This window comes from Mustela putorius, unplaced genomic scaffold (genome assembly GCF_011764305.1).
Source record: "Mustela putorius furo isolate JIRA1106 unplaced genomic scaffold, ASM1176430v1.1 tig00537291_pilon_pilon_pilon, whole genome shotgun sequence".
Taxonomy (NCBI): domain Eukaryota; kingdom Metazoa; phylum Chordata; class Mammalia; order Carnivora; family Mustelidae; genus Mustela; species Mustela putorius.
The window spans coordinates 221,000-238,491 of NW_025422429.1; the positions used below are offsets into that span (position 1 = coordinate 221,000).

Sequence of the window (17,492 nt, forward strand, 5' to 3'; positions counted from 1 at the left end):
TTACTAAGTAGGTTTTTTCTTGAATACGTTTTCTTCATTTGCTATATGTACATAGGGCCATTTGTGGCCCTCCCTCTTATTTAAAAAAAAATCATCTTCACCACTTTCACTGGACAGTTGGTCAAGAGACCCATGATGGAAATGATAGTCCTAGCTGTTAGTTTTGAGATCGTTTGTTATTCAGTAAATGAAAGTGAATGTAATTGCAATGAGTAGAGATATTTAAAAACTAACAGACATAAGGAAATGATTAGAGGTCTATGAAAAGTTTGGCATTTACAAAGTCTAAAATCTTTGTCCATTTCTGCTTTCTCTTGTATTTACTGCTTCTTATTTCATGAGCTTTGCTTCCTTTCTTTTTGACCATATGCTGGTTTTTATTCTTGGCAAAACTAACTACAGTAATTTCCTTATACCAAGAATGACTGTACCCTCTTTTAGAGCAGCTCAGCATTTGTGTCTGCCATGAGGCTGGAGCCCTATCAGTCACAGACCACCTCAAACCACATTCATAGCTTGATGCTGGTTGACAGATCCCTAGCTAGTCAGACTGCAAGGGCACAGCGGCCTATTCCTTTGCTGTCAACTTTCCACTCCTTCCATGCAGGCTCCTGAGTTTGAAGAGAACAGTGTGTTTTATCTTGTCAGGCTCCTTGGGGTCCCAGAGAAATACGTGCAGAATTCCCCATAAATTTCTTGTGATGGTTAATATTGTATATTGACTTGGTTGATATCATTGTGTCCATATATTTTGTCCAGCATTATTCCCAGATATTTCTGTGAGAGAGTGTTTTTTGGATGTGATTAATACTTGAAACAATGGACTTGGAGTAAAACATAGGACTTTCCATAATGTGGGTGGGCCTCGCCTCATCAGTCAAAGGACTAACTGCCCCTGAGGAATACGGTTATTATCCCAGCAGACCGCTCCAAACTTGAACTGCAATATTTTCTCTTCCTAGGTCTCCAGCCTAAGGACATTTGGACTTTGTGTTAAAATTCCTGTGGGATTTTAACTTATGGAGGTGACTGTGTGATGACACAAAGATGCAAATGGGATTGAGGTATTTTTGTTATTTGCATTTCCCCAGAAAAGGGGGCGTGCCACTTCACACAGGAATCTGGTCAGGAAACAGAAGTGGGAGTGAGGTGAAAGCAGAGCCCAGAGACTTTCCAGGGGTTTCCATGGACAAAGCAAGGCAGAGCAGGGGAAACAGTCTAGGACTGGCCAGTTTGAATAATGTCAAGCATCTTTATGTATAGGGTGGCCTTCAGTTGTCTGACTCCTACCTTTGCTGTGATTTAGAATGAGATAACTATTGGTTTTAGTTTGTGAGAGTGAGATAAAGGAAGTGTTGAGGTAGGGCCTTGGGATTGGTTGGGTTGGATATAAAAGGTATGTAACCAGGTGATTATTATCTCCATGAATAGAACAACTTCTCCTGGCTTCCTTACCTTCTCCTTTTCTCCAGAAAGATGTCTCATCACCATAAAAAACAGAAAACGAAAAAAACATGATTAATATAGCCTTGAATTGCAATATTAGCTCTTCCAGGGTCTGGGCCTGCCAGCCCAACTTGCAGATTTTGGATTGCTACTCTCTATAATCATGAGCCAATTCCTTAATATAAAACTCATTCTCTCTCTCTCTCTCTCTCTCTCTTTCTCCCTACCTACCTCCCTATAGATATATAGATATAGACATAGATACAGATGCTATATATTTACTTTTAGACACCCAATTGGTTCTCTGGAGAACTCTGACTAATACAGCTACCTTCCTGTGGCCTTTGCAGATGTCTATTGAGGCCAGGAATATCCTTGCAGCAAAAACAACTTTGGGAATCAGATACTCTGATTTTATTTCAAGTGCAGGCTTTCTCAGCATTTGGCCTTCTACATTCTTCCTCTCTTTCTTCCTCTGCAATTCCTTTATATAGACTTTTTTTTTTTAAGGGTTTTTTTAAAATTGTTGTTTGTTTGTTTGTTTTGTCTTGTGTGTATTTATTTAAATTCTGGTTACTGAAAGTACAGTGTACTATTAGTTCCAGGTGTACAGTAGATTCAACACTTCAATACAACACCCTGTGGTCATCAAACTGATGCCATCTTTAAACCGTCATCTATTGAACTCATGACCCACCTGTCCTCTGGTACCATTGTATAATGGTTTGCTTGTTCTCTGTAATTTTGTTTGCTCTCTATAATTGAGAGTTGGCTTTTAGGTTTGCCCTTCTATGCAAGTTTTTTTTTTAATGTTTTAATTTTTTTTATTTTTTATAAACATATATTTTTATCCCCAGGGGTACAAGTCTGTGAATCACCAGGTTTACACACTTCACAGCACTCACCAAAGCACATACCCTCCCCTATGTCCATAATCCCACCCCTTCTCCCAAACCCCCTCCCCCCAGCAACCCTGTTTTTTATTTATTTATTTATTTATTTATTTATTTATTTATTTGTTTGTTTGTTTTTGCTTAATCTCTATGCTTAATGTGTTTCTCAAACTCACAACCCCAAGATAAAAAGTTGTATACTCCACTAACTGAGCCAGCCAGGTGCCCCATGGAGATTATTTTAATGAATCCTCTTAATTTCTTTTCTTTTTTTAAGTATCAGAGTGGAATCTAGTAATTTCTACCCACCCACCCATAGCAGATACCTCCTGTCTGTCTCTAAAGACACAGTCTCCACCCATCCCACCCATTCTGTCGTGTGGAAGTGGTAGATAGAAAGGTCTGACAGTTATCTATGCTCTCTGGCTGTGAGTTCAGCCAGTGGGGAGCCCCAACGGAAGATCTGAGGAAGGGGTTAGAGTGGCCCCATTTTATTTCCATGAAAACCCTATTTGTGGGGCTTCCTCAGTCAGTTGTGTCTGTCAGCTGCTAATCTCTACTTCTCATTTTCCTTCCACTGTTCATTAGGATTAGCAGTGGTAGGGGAGGTTGGGACAGTGAGGAAGGGGGTGAAAAGGGCATGGGAGACATGACAAAAGCTCTGTTGATGCTCTTTATGCCAGGCTCCTGCACCAGCTTCCACTTCTCTGTATCCCCAACCATATCTCGCTAATTAGATCTTCGGTACAGAAATTGCACAAATGGTCCTACCATAAGTTTGCCAGCTCCAAAGTCAATACTTCTGTTATGTCCACAGAAAGTACCAATTGCACACCTCTTTGATCTGTTTTTATCCTATTATTTACCCTATCTGTGTGCAATCTAATTCAACCATTCTATTTTTCATATGCAATATTTTGACTTGGTTCTTTCCTCTAGTTTAATTGGGTCTTATTGCTACTGATATTTTCCTATATCCAGAAGGATACATTTATTTTGTTTATTAATTTTCTGGAGTCTGTCTACTCCAATAATTCTATTTCAATTGATATTTAACATTCATTCTGTTGGATTTCTTATGTGGTCATCGTACATCCCAGGTGTATAGTAATTCTTGCATGTGTGCTCATATTCCCCATGGGGTTAGCAGCTATTCTGTCACTGGTACTGTGCACTGGAGAAGGACAGAAGTCCTGATGAGTCCAGAGGGGAGTGAAGGTGATCCCAGAGCAGATGGACTCAGGCACCACAAAGCCAGTCTTCACCTCTCCTCCTTACTGCCACCTGCCACTCATCTCCTATGGCAAGTGACTCAACTTTAAAGGTCTTAGAAGAAATCACAGAGGAAAGACCAAGTCTCTTCAGGTAGTACTCGCCCTGCAAGAGGGGGTTGAATGGAGGCACAGGGGTCACACAGGTGGCTGTTTGGACCTACACACTAGTTGACATGGCCACCCTGCAACATACTGGCACCTGAAAAATATTAGGAAGCATTTGTCACAGAGAGCAGAGTAGTTGAAAAGACTTCTTCAAGCCCATCCTCTTGCTGCCCTACCCTCTTCCCCCAACTACAGGCCACTTCAGGATTGCCTTTAGTTCCACCAGGTTTCCTCAATGACTCTACATTTTCTTCTGACCTCCTCTTCTCACCCACCATTTCTCTGGAGATGTGAGCCAGCAGCCCATGGGGAGCTCCTGATGGCAGGCCTGGTGAAAACCACTGCAGTGGCACTCTCAGCCTGTCCCCCAGGTGGAGACTCACAGGCCCTGTAGACCTGCTCTGCACCATGACATCAGTCTTGTTACTTAGGATCTTTCCTTGCCACTGACCAGGGCTACATTTGGGACAGTCAGCCCACACCTCTCATTATACTTCTCACAGGTAGCCAAAGAAAGGGAAACACACAGGGCCTTGAGGTGCCTGAGAATGGCCTCCATTAGAGAATGGCCTCTAAGCATCTTGAGGAGATCTGGGTTGGAATTTGTGTTCTACTATTTACTACCCACATGATGTCAGACAAGTTAATTGACCACACTAAGCCTCAGGTTCAGATCTGAAAAAGACATCAGTCCTGGATAAAAATACGGAGCATTGACGCTTGCCGTGGGTAACAGAGTACTGGGCTGAGGTGGAGCTGTGCTCTGGAAGATCTGCAGAGTGGGCGGGAAATAAATTTGAATCTATGAGTTAGGGCATTCCAACACTTCATGGAGGAACAAGTAGTCACACCACTCCATGCTTCACACAGAAACATACCTATTGACAGACAAAACAGAAGTCTCTATTTGAGAGAAATCCAATACAGAGTTGAGGAATGTGGCTGTTCCAGGGGCAGCAGGTGGCTAGTGCTCCAAATCTGAGCTAAGTGCTGACTCCTACCTCAGGGCTCAGCAACCCGAGGCATGGAGCCCCATAACTGCGTCTACTTGCAGGGAGGGAATTTTTATTTTTTATTTTTTGGCTCACTTCCAGATACTGCTGAGCTGGGAAGGAGTAGCAGAGGCCTTACTCCAGTAAGATGCTGGTGATCATGTGCCTGTGACTTAACCTGTTCTCACCGGCTGGTGAGAGTCTAGTGTGGGACAAGAGTGGAAGGAATTTGCACAGAACACCTGATGGCACATTGAATCAGTAGGTCTGCAGTGGTCGGGGGATGCTCCCTGATCAGCAAGTATTCAGGTTGTTGGCCTTTGGTTGTGAGACCCTGCTGAGCTTTCTGCTAAGTAGTTAATAAGTTTATGTGACCCAGGTATGTTTGTAGGGGGCAGCTCAGGTCATGACTTTGGGCTCAGGGTCAACCAAACCACAAGTTATGTCAGATTCCCAGGGGTGGTAGGCTGGGCCTTGAGAGACTAGGAAAAGACAGAGCTGTGGGGACAAGGGGAATGGACTGAGGACTAAATTATGAAGGTTTGAGTAGAGCTCTGGAGAGAAGCTGACCTGAGAATTTATACCTTAACCTGTGGCCAGGGCCCTTCACAATCTACTTCAAAGGAGCAGAGACTCTCAGTGCTGGAATTAAACAGCAGGGCACATCAAACTATACACCTTCATTTAGGAGAGAAGACTTGGCTTCCTTCTAATACATAAGAGGGGGAATGTTGGATGATATGGTCATTCTTTTTTTTAAAGATTTTATTTATTTATTTATTTAAGAGAGAGACAGTGAGAGAGAGCATGCGAGAGGAGAAAGTCAGAGGGAGAAGCACACTCCCCATGGAGCTGGGAGCCCAATGCGGGACTCGATCCTGAGACTCTGGGATCATGACCTGAGCCGAAGGCAGTTGCCTAATCAACTGAGCCATCCAGATGCCCATGATTTGGTCTTTCTATTTCTAATTTTTTCAAAGTATTTTCTACCCCCAATGTGGGGCTCAACCTCTTGAACCTGAGATGAAGAATCACTATTCTAACTGAGCCAGCCAGGTGCTCCATGTGGATTTTTTGGTTTTTTTTTTTTTTTTTTTTTTTTTTTTTGAGAAAACTTGATACTATTCTCCATAGTGGCTGCATACATTTATAGTCCCACCAACAGAGCACAGTTCCCTTTCCTCCACAGTTTGGCCAATGCTTGCTATTTCTGGTCTTCTGGATATTAACCATTCTGACAAGTGTTAGGTGACATCACTTTGGCCTTTCATTTGCATTTCCCTGGTGACGAGTAATGGTAAACATCTCTTCTTGTATTTGTTGGCTCTCTGTTGTGTTTTCTTTGGAAAAATATTCTGAACTCTGCTGATTTTGTAACTGCTATTTGTTTTTGAGTTACTGGGTTGTATGAGTTCTTTAATATTTTGGATATGAAACCTTTGTCAGTTAGGTAGTTTGCAAGTATTTTCCCTTTTCAGTATGTTTTCTTTTTGATGTGTTGATGATTGGACATTTCCTTTGCTGTGCAGAGGCTTTTAGTTTGATGTAGTCCCAGCTGTTATTTTTTTATTATGCCCTTTGCTTCTGATAGCAAATTACAAATATCAGAGTCAAGAATGATCTCGGGTGCCTGGGTGGCTCAGGTGGTTAAGAAACTTCCTTGAGCTCATCATGATACTGGAGTCCCAGGATCGAGTTCCCTATTGGGCTCCCTGTTCAGTGGGGAGTCTGCTTCTAGTTCTTACCCTCTACCCTCTCATACTTTCTTTCTTTCGCATTATCTCTCTCAAATAAATAAATGCAATATTTAAAAAAAAAAAAGAATGATTTCAAGAAACATTCTTCCAAAAAAATTGGGTTAATAGGGTTAAATGAATAGATCTAACACCTCTGTGCTCCATAGTTTTAAAAGGTTCTTGACTGGTTCAGTCAGCAAAGCATCTATCTCTTAATCTCAGAATCTTGAGTTCAAATTTTGGTCTTGGAGATTATTTTTTTTAAAAAGTGGGGGTGTTAATAACATTCTGTCTGGTTTTCATCTAGGTATTTTATGGGTGTCGCTGTTTTGTTGAAGTCTTTGTCGCATGTTGACTCGGTTGTTGTGAATGGGGTTGGATAGACATTCAGTTGCATTGCTTTACTTGAGGTTGCCCAGTGTTTCCAAAGCCACTTATTGTGGAGACAGCTGCTTCCCTATTTTATATTCTTGGAGCTGTTGTTGGAAATGAATTGACTACATATGTGTCAGTTTCTTCCTGGGATTTGTACTATGTTCCATTCATCTGTGTGTCTGTCTGTATATCAATACTATACCATTTTGATTTCTACAGCTTTGTAATACACATTGAATTCAGAGAGCATGACACCTCCAGTTTTGTTCTTTCTCCAGATGGCTCTGGCTATTCAAGGCCTTCCATGGTATTACTCACTTTGTATGATTGCTATTCTTATTTCTGGAAATGCCATTAAATGCTGATGGGGGTTGAACTGAACGTTTAGGTTGCTTTTTGCAGTGTGTACTTTTGAATTACATATATTCTTGAGATCCATTAGTACGGGATGTCTAAAGACTTCATTCTATATTCTTCAAATTCTTTTTAGGTAGGTAACGTCAAAACAAATAAAATCCTTGCACAGAAATATCCCAAGGAGAAAACCATCAGCCAAGAAACACATGAAAAGGTTCCTAAAATCCTCAGTGATTCCAAAAGAGCAAAGGAAAACACAATATGTTAGTGTGAACCCAGAGGAGGCAGACCCCAAAGAGTGTTGCTTCATCCAACGGATTGAATCATGAAAAACGAATTTAGTCATGGAGTGGGGCACCTGGGTGGCTGCTTTCTGCTGGGGTACTGATGCCAGGGTCTTGGGATCAAGCCCTGCCTGGGGCTCTCTGCTCAACAGGAGCCTGCTTCTGCTTCTCCCTCTCCCACTTCCACTGCTTGGACTCCCTCTCCACCTGGGCTCCCTCTGTCACTGTCTCTGTCTTTCTGTCAAATGCGTCCATCAATCAAGCAATTCCTTCCATTCAAGAAGTAAAAATCAAATGTTGACGCATGGGGTCCTCATGAACGACAAGAATATGGAGGGTTGTTTGATGATTTTTTTTAAGGTTTTCTTTCTTCCTTTGACAGACAGAGAGTAGAAGGAAAGAGAGAGACAGGCAGAGAGAGAGAGGGGCAAACAGGCTCCCTGCTAAGGAAAGAGCCAGATGCAGGGCAGGGTCGGCAGGCTGGTGCCTAGCCAAGTGCAGCATGAAGCCCTGCAGCAGCTCCAACAGTCCCATGGGGATTTCCTTGCAGGTGTTGCCTGCCCCTCCCCCGCAGGGGGCGCCTGGGCCTCGCCCTTGCCTCCTCCCAGGACTGATTGTGGCCCCGCCCCCACCATCCCACACAGCGTGGTCAGAGAGTGCTGGAGGTGTTCCTGGAGGTTTGTGCCAGGCTCTGGAGGCTCAGCTGCTTCCTGTGGCGGTGGCGGCCATGGCTGAGAGAGCCCAGCCCTGGGAGGTCGGGCAGCATCCCGGGCACCTCCCACTGGCCCCGGGCCGGTCACTTTTCTCCCCACCCCTCCCACTCTCAACCATTGTTCATTTCTGTGAAGTGTTTTCCTAGTGTGTTTTGGGGCAAGAGCACTCTTGAGTGGGGGAGGGGGCAAGGGCAAGACCCAAAGAGAGACCTAGTGGACTCTGCCCTGAGCCCAGAGCTAGCCTCAGGGCTCAATCTCAAGAGCCTGAGATCACCACCTGAGCCAGAACCAAGAGTTGGGCACTTGACTGAGGGTGCCAACCAGGTGCTCCGCAGCTGTTGTTGACCAGTATCTGGAGATAGGCGCCTGCGTGGCTCTGTTAATTCAGCGACTGCCTTGGGTTCAGGTCATGACCCCGGACTGGCAGGATCTCGTCCCTCCTCAGGCTCCCAGCTCCTTGGGGAGTTGGATTCTCCCACTGACCTTCTCCTCTCTCATACTCTCTCTCCACTCATTCTCTCTCAAGGAAAGAAAGACAAGCTTTCCACTAATTAGTCTTGAGCCTTCTTTGATGGGATTGAATGTGGTTGATCTCCATGAGTTTTCTCATCGCATGCAGAACCTTGAGGATAGTCGTGTCTTTCTAAAAGGATCCTTTGTTGTTCTGAAATGTCTTCTTTCTCTGTTCATTGATCGGGTGTCTTTCCATTGTCCCTTCTCAAGACCTGGGAAAAGCAGCCTTTGAGGATTCGTTTGGGTAAGCTCTAGCCCTTTTCATCCTTTTTCTTTCCACAAAATCTATACTAGCCTCTGCATCCTTCTATGTAGAGTGTATTTTTCACTGACCTATTGAGGTCTTTTCTTTCAATAGAATTTCAGTCGTTCACTCTGAAGGTCATTGTTGAAATGTTAAAGTTGACGTCTACAACCTCACTAAGCATATTTTCTTTTTCCCATCTATTCCTTCTTCCCTTTCCCTTTGGAACTGCCTTCCTTTCAATGACCTGAGTCCTTTGGAGGCTACTCTCTGCCTTCTTTTACTGGCGGTCACACAGGCAGTGAGAGATTAGGAGGTAATTCTGACCCTTTTTTAAATTGTTCTCCTCCTTGTTTAGGGTATCTGTAGAGTCAGCTTTCTTGGAGGGATCATTTCATCCCGCTCTGAACGCATGCTCCTTCACGCGTCTCTACTGAATATTCTGACTTAGCCAGAAGAACTCTTCCTTCCAATGACCTCTAGCCTTGTAGGAGTCTTGGCAACCATCTGGTTCCATTGCCTTGACTCTCTGTTAGAACCTGGAGCATTTTCTTAGACACACACTGCTTCCTCTGGAGCGAGGACTCAAGAGGACTCCAGTGTGTATTTCCAAGAGCTTGTTTTCTACTTGACTTGCTTCTCTCTGGAACCCATGGCCTTTCCATCACTCCAGCCTTCCTGAATTCCAATCTCTCTTTCCTCACAGCAGGGAGATTCCCATCATTTCCCCCACACCACTCCCCGCGTCCATGGGTGTTGTCCTAACCCCGGTCCCCCTTTCCCTGCCTCTGGCTCCTGAGCCCCCTCCAACACTGCCCCGCACTGCCAGCAGCCCCCCAAGGCCGTCTGAGGTGCGGGTGGGCCTTGTGGCGTGGAGGCAGAAAGGCTGGGTTGTGGCTGGCCGCCTGTGCAGTAGGCTGCCCTTTTGGGGCCAGGGGCCCGTGATGCTGGGGCTGGGGTGGCCAGGGGTCAGGGGGTCAGGGGCGTGAGGGGACCGGGCTCAGGGGCTGAGGCGTTCAGTGACTGTAGGGAGGCCATCACTTTGGCCAGGGCGCAGAGCGGTGGCGGTCAAGGGAGAGGGAGGGAGGCCGAAGGGGGAGAGAAAAGAGGAAGGCCAAAGACAAGCGTTTGGGGGCAGAAAAAAAAAGCCTACAGCACCCGGTATTCCCAGGCAGTCTCCCATCCAAGTACTAACCAGGACCGACCCTGCTTAACTTCCGAGATCAGACAGGATCGGGTGTGTTCAGGGTGGTATGGCCATAGACACCTACCCTGGCAGCTGGCCACCCCAAGAGCCTGCTGTGCGCTTCCCGGGCCCCCGCGCGCGCCATGGCTCCCCATGGATCCCCACTCCGCCTGCCCTGGGCCCAGCTCCTGCCTCCCAGCCCGCCCACCGAGGGGCCCAGAGGCCTGTGGCACCAGGGCCTTGCCAAAGTCCGTCCGGGCACTCTCCCAAACCGGGACTCCCCAGCCCCGCCGCCGCGTGCCTCCCCAGGTGGCAACCGGGTGTGTCGTCGGGGGTGCACGCGGTGTGCTCAGTGCCCACCCAGCGCCCGCCCAGCTGGCCACCTGGCCTTCCCTCCTCTCCTCTCCTCTACTCTCCTCTCCTCTGCTCTCTTCTGCTCCACTCTCCTCTGCTCTCCTCTGTTCTCTTCTCCTTGTTCTGCTCTGCTCTGCTCGGCTCTCTCCTCCTCTCTAACCCGCCTGGCTTCCAGCCCACCGAGGACAGGGACATTGTCACATCCCAGTCCAGAAGCTGCAGCCCCGCCCTTTAAACCCAAGGCAGTCTCCCTGGCTCTGAGCTAGTTTAGGAGAGAGGTGGGCCCTAGTGACAAAAGACGCTCCTGGAGAGGAGTGCTCTACAGAACCGCATCCTGCACCAGGCACTTTGCCTAGCCCTCCAGCCAGCCTGGGAGGCGGTAGCTCGTGGAGGGATGCGTCCTTGACTGGATTCCTCCTCATGGGTTCACACAGCGCACCTCCCAGATGCTATCACACAGGCATCGCACTGGCCGTCCCTCTTTATGAGCTACTTTCGTGGAAACGGCTTTGCTGACAGGAAGGCGTCTTAGCGTTTCTTGCAGAGGGCTCTTGGCATCGGCTTCTTAACCTAAGCTTGGAAGCCAGGGAGGGGGCTTGGTCTTAAGGCCCAGGGGCGACACTGGAGTGAAGATTGGGGACCTTGAAGCAGCCTCTGTCCGCAAGACGCAGGTGTTGCCAAAGTGTGTGGGACAGCTCGGGGAACGTGTTTGGTGCTTCCTGGTGAGTGCGAAAGACGTCTGTGGCGAAGGGGCCTTTTGGCTCTGACAGCAGCAGCGAGAGATGGTGCAGCCACACACATGGGCTCGCGCGGGAACACCCGTGTAGTGCACAGTGCTTATGGGGCAAGAGGAAATTGGAAAGCACCTCACCTAGGACGCCGAGGTGTGTGCAGAAGGTTCGTTCAATGAACGCCTGGTTGCCCCAGGAGGGGCAGCACGCTGCCATGCACTCCACTCTTAGGAACAACAGGGCGGGGAAAGCCACCATTCGTCTAGCATCGTTCTGGAAGCCAGAGCCCATGCCCGGTGCCGAAGAGGCCCAGGGCCCAAACCGCTGTGAGAGCCGGTCACCCCGAAACAGCATCCTCCCAGGCAGAAGACAGCAGTGCTCTCCACAGGGTGTGTGGAGGCTTGAGGAACATGCCAGGCCCTTCCCTGGGAGCGAGAAAAACAAGTCTGCTGAGAGAGAGCAGCCTTCCCCTCCAGCAACACTGTCGAGGAAAGGTGTGTCCGCAAACACGTTCTTGCCAGAGAACACAGGTGCCTTCGGAAGTGTGTGTGAGGCGACTGGGCACAGTGCAGCCATCTCACCTAGGAGGCCGGTGCTTGCGGCCTGCGCGCACCACGAGAACCATGTTCCAGGGAGACAGACGTGATTTTCAAACGTACTTGAAGAAGCCTCAGCCAAAGGGCCAAAGGGCCCTATGGACGAGCGCTCAGACGCCTTCCTGTCAAGTGTGGTGGGACAGCATTGGCAAGGTGCTACGCCCAGACCTGGTTAATTATATAATAAGGGGTCTGAAGAGTTCCCAAAATGACATGGAATTTGGTAATAGAAAGATGACCTATGAAGAATAAGAAGACACATGTTCCAAGCAGAGTAAAAATTCTAAAAAATCTATACAAAACCAAAAAAACACTTAAATATCCCTCAAACATACAGCTTTCAAGATAGCCACTATGAAATTCTGTTCTGTTCTGATTCCCTTAGGTGATGCCTGCTTTGAAGGTCTTACTGGCTTGTTAAATTGCAATGAAGGCAAATGGTTTCCCCTTTTCACATTGACAGATGACCAATAGCCCCACACCACTATGTTAACAAGCACTACCAACCTCTGTGCTGCTCTACTGCTCCAAACCCCTCTGGGTACCACATTGTGTGTTGGGGGCAGAGATGAGTCCAGCGAGAAAGTCATCACACCCAAATCATGATGTTGCCAGGATCATCTGGCTGTACTCTGGCAAACACTACATTAAGCTGCTGATAGCAACATAAAGTTCAGCATGGTTGAAGGATCTATATTCTGATTGTCCTCTGGCTCTATGAAAATAGCTCATATGATACTTTGTACATGAGTCTCTTTTTCATATGTAAATATCAGGAGAGAGAGAATCCAATAAATAAACCTTAAAATATTTGAATTACTTGGGCTGTAAAGCTAGACAAGTTTACACTTTGAAGCAGCATGAATTTATATTCTGATACTATTTGTTTTAACAGATAATATTGATATTGGGTTTTCATATCAATATTATAGCACAGAGGAGTGCAGTGTCATATATGAGCACATAATTGTCTACTTAAAGAAGTATGCATTTGCATTTACTAATACCTTGTATGCCATATGCTTGATTTTTTAAAAGAAAAACTCTAAATAGCAGAGGCTCTTATTTTTCTCAATAATTCTTGAAAATAATACTTCTAGGCTGATAAATTTGATGAACACAAAACAGTACAGCAGGAAACTTACACACAGTCTCTAAATAGCAGAGGCTCTTATTTTTCTCAATAATTCTTGAAAATAATACTTCTAGGCTGATAAATTTGATGAACACAAAACAGTACAGCAGGAAACTTACACACAGTCTCTAAATAGCAGAGGCTCTTATTTTTCTCAATAATTCTTGAAAATAATACTTCTAGGCTGATAAATTTGATGAACACAAAACAGTACAGCAGGAAACTTACACACTCTCTAAATAGCAGAGGCTCTTATTTTTCTCAATAATTCTTGAAAATAATACTTCTAGGCTGATAAATTTGATGAACACAAAACAGTACAGCAGGAAACTTACACACAGTCTAACGCTTGTGTTTCTAAAAGACACTGTTCAATTTATGGCATGTTCCATATGAGAGCCAGGATACACAGAGCCTCCTAAAACAGTCTCTGAGATTTAAAGCCCATACTATTTCTTATGGACTTGGTTTGCCTGCTATTTATAATTTCCATTTATTGCTTCCTTAATAACCTGGGCATGACCTTATATTTTATAACCTTTTCCTTTTCCTCTTTAGGGCTTTAAATGATTTGCACATATCATCTTTAATTGACACCTCAGTGTGACATCAGCAAAATAGAGAGGATGGATAGCACAATTCACAAAACATTATCCTTGCAACTACATTTCTTTTTTTTTTTTAATTTTATTTATTTATTTGACAGAGAGAGATCACAAGTAAGCAGAGAGGCAGGCAGAGAGAGAGAGAGAGGAGGAAGCAGGCTCCCTGCCAAGCAGAGAGCCCGATGCGGGACTCGATCCCAAGACCCTGAGATCATGACTTGAGTCAAAGGCAGTAGCTTAACCTACTGAGCCACCCAGGAGCCCCTGCAACTACATTTCTAATATTTTGAAAAACAAATGAGCAGAACACACTTGCTTTTAAGCTTTTCTTGACAATCTTTTCTAGAAGGCTTATCCTAGTACTCAAATTCCAGTATTCAAATCTTGTGCACCAAAACAATAAACAAAGACTTTTCACTTCAACCCCGAATTCAGCAAATTTGGGGAATAGGAATACTTTTCTTCAAGTAAGTTGAGAGTACAGTTTTGAGACTAAGAGGTGAGAGTAGAGTTGAGGAAGTATAACCCATCTTTACTTGGAATTAATGAGATGGAAGGCAGATATTATCATCATATACTTCTAGAGCTCCTAGGAAACTTAGAGACCACAAGACCAGTCCTCTCAATACTGGTCTGAATCTGAAGCCTGATAGCTTTCTTGGTATCAGAGAGTTTCTAATAGTAGTTGGGACCACTCAGGCATTCCAACTGCAGGTATTATGTGTTTTCTACTACATCACGCTCTTTTCTTACAAAACCTGATCTAATATAATCAAAGCAGATGTAAAAAAAAAAATGTATCAACAAACATAAAGATCAATGGGGGGAAATGACACAAAGTGAGAGAGGAATACTGAATGATTAAGATGTTTTATTTTATGAAAATGAGGAAGAAGATGAGGCAGTTTCAGTGATGAGCAGTAACAGATATTAAAGACAACTTATATCACTTAGGTCCCTCATCCTTTATTTTCTTTTCTTCTGATATTAAATCCCCTCGATCAATCCTATCAATATCATTCCATTATATAATTATTATGTAGTCATCCAAATCATACTTGAATCCATTTGGTGATGGAGAATATACTGTTTCAGAGGCATGCATTTCATCTGACTTAACCCAAACCAATTTCCTTTCAAGTTCTTTCCTTGAAGAAAAAATATTTCTAGATTAGAGAGTGAAGTGATGATAACCATTTGATGTTTAGATTTATTCACTCTTTTTATAACAGAAAAAAATGTATCTGAATCTAATATAAACACAAAGAATTTGCTATCTTTTAGGATGAAACGTGCAAAGCCAAAAAGTGAATTAAAATGATATTTTTCAACTTTTCCTCTGTTAAGTATGGCAATTGTATTAGGTACTTTATCAGTTTCCATGATAGCCTTGAGATATATGATTATATGTATATATATATATAATCAAATGATTTAAGAAGTTAATAGCATCAATAGACATTTGGGGCTATAGCTAAGGTTCTTTCCTTGCATTACAATGTCACAAACCTTTAATATCTTTGAACCAAATAATAACTTCTTCAATCTAAAAAAAAATTCAAGAGTCTTATTTACCTTCTAGTAAAGCAGTCATTTAGCATGAACTGTTCAATGGTAAAATAAGATATTCTATAGAAAGTACAGATGGATGGATGATAAGTACTAGCGTGAATGAAAAACATCTCAAGGCAAAAATGCAAAAGCCATACATAATAGAAAAAGATGTTTATGGAACACAATCAATGACCTTGTCTTGAATTCTGTGTCTGAAAGAGAAATGTTCTTAGTAGAGACTTCAACTAGAGACCATATTTTGTCTACCATCACTGCTAAACTTTCCATGGATGAGGAGTCATTTAAATTTGAGTAAATCAGATTTCACCCTTTAGTTAATTCTGATCAATACAGTATCATAAATGCAAAGGCTTCAAGTTCTAAGAATACTCTTTGACTATCATTTTTTAATTTTAACTTATCCCAAGTTTATTACTTTCTGTGTCTCAATATGACCACACGCATGTAGATCAGAGATGCCCTTTCCATGTATATGTATGGACATATGTATATGCTATCATACATAACACGTATCATTAATTTACTATACTGTGTAATGTACTACAATGGTTCTTGCTTTAAGGAATAGCAAAGTAACCCAACATACCTCAAAAGAAGAAATTGAAAGAAAGAAAGCTAAACAGCAATCCCCACCTTGAAAAATAAAAAGATTAAGCAATTGACTGTGTATTTGGAAAAACAAAGGCAATTTAGGAGTATTTTTTATGCCTCAAAATTACAGATAGAGCAAAAACACTCACGATTAACTCCTTTAGCATACTGGAGCCAATTCAGCTTATGGGAGACAATCATTAAATTCTCAGAAATTTGGGGAGCAGGTTATTAAATAGAGCCATTATTTAAAAAGTAAATTGAAGCTCACAGTTGAATAATGTATCAAATACAAAAGTGATAGAAACTAAAAATTCATAATTTCCTAATTATTTTGCTACATTTTACTACTATCAATGTACTTGGTGTGGTCTGATTTGATTATTTTACCAGCTCCAGGGAAACACTATACAATCATGTGACACTGAACATCTCTTTCTGACACCTCTTTCACTGCTTTTATTTGGTGCCTTAAAAGCGACCATGATGGGGATTATTACAGCACAGAAATCAATCTAAGCTGCAATGCAAGGTGTTTTATCCCCCTCCATCCCAAAGGCAGCTGCTGCTAAACATTTAAAAGCACACCAGTGATATTCTGAACAGGGATGAATGTAGCTTAGTGGTTCACAACACAGCCTCTGAATCTGATCTTGTCCATTGATATCTCTGTGCTCTTGCACAATTTTCTTAAATAAGTAGTGGCCTAGTCTCTTTATCTGTAAAATGGTTTATAAATCTTTTGAAGCACTTAACACTGTGTCTGGATTGGAACGTTAAGAGACCAGTAAATGCGAACTGTAATCACTATCAACCACAAGATGGAGCAATGATCTACAGAATGGGCCAGCGGGTTTAGTCTTATGTTCAAGAGAACTAGTAAAATAGACAAATTAGTTTTTTTTCATAATTTACTTAGTTCTTTATATAGAATTGTATGCCTTAGGATCCAGAGTGTAGGGAGAAATCAATTGCATTCTCTGAAAAACTACAAAGAAGAGGGTTTTTATACTTGTATAAAAACATATATGCTTTCCTAATATTTATTTTTTTTATTTATAGGGATAATCAGGAAGTGATTAGTTCAAGCAGTGGAACATAAGATGGTAATGTTTAAGGCTTGAGAAAATAACATAAGTTAAAAAAAAAAACAATAAGGTGGAATAAGTTTTAAATTTGTAGATGGACATCTTCCAAGATGTAAATTTATTACAACTTGAGGCTAGAATGATCATATCATGAACTTTCTCTGATTACACTCTTCTCTTTTTTACCAAGAGATTCCATTTCTGTATTTTAACTTCAGAGTTCTTCTGACTGCCATATGTGAAATACACAACTTGAGTGTTCTGAATTCCATTTGTTACAAAAAGGCAAAAAAAGAAAAATTGAGCAACAGGATATATATGCTGCAGGCCCTCCACTCTGGACATAAGATAGGACCCTTGAAATCCCTGTAACATGGATTTGTGATGATGCCAGTGAGGTCACCCAGTTCTCTTTGCCTGAAAGCCTCCTACGCAGTCACCCCAGCTTCCCAGTTCTATAGTTTTTGCTTGACAGTGTGAATCCTACTTCTGAATTCAAAGTGGGGAAGTGGGTTAGTAAGTGTAAAGTATAAATTCCTCAGTGTAAGGTTAGAGCTAGAGGGGTTTTCTGCAAGTGATTGTAGGAGGCACTGTCTGTAAGGAGATAAAATCAGTCCAGAAGTTCAAGTCATAAATGGGGAAGGCACCAATGCACATCAAATTTGAAAAAATGAAGCATGGCTTTAAAAGGAGAAAATA

At 43.2% G+C, this 17,492-nt stretch overlaps 1 non-coding gene across 1 annotated transcript; it reads right to left on the minus strand.

The window, feature by feature from the left end:
• Nucleotides 1-10,078: 10,078 nt before the first annotated feature.
• Nucleotides 10,079-10,197, minus strand: LOC123390215. Its single transcript, XR_006604876.1, has one exon. It is a non-coding gene; the product is annotated as a 5S ribosomal RNA (ribosomal RNA).
• Nucleotides 10,198-17,492: the final 7,295 nt, after the last annotated feature.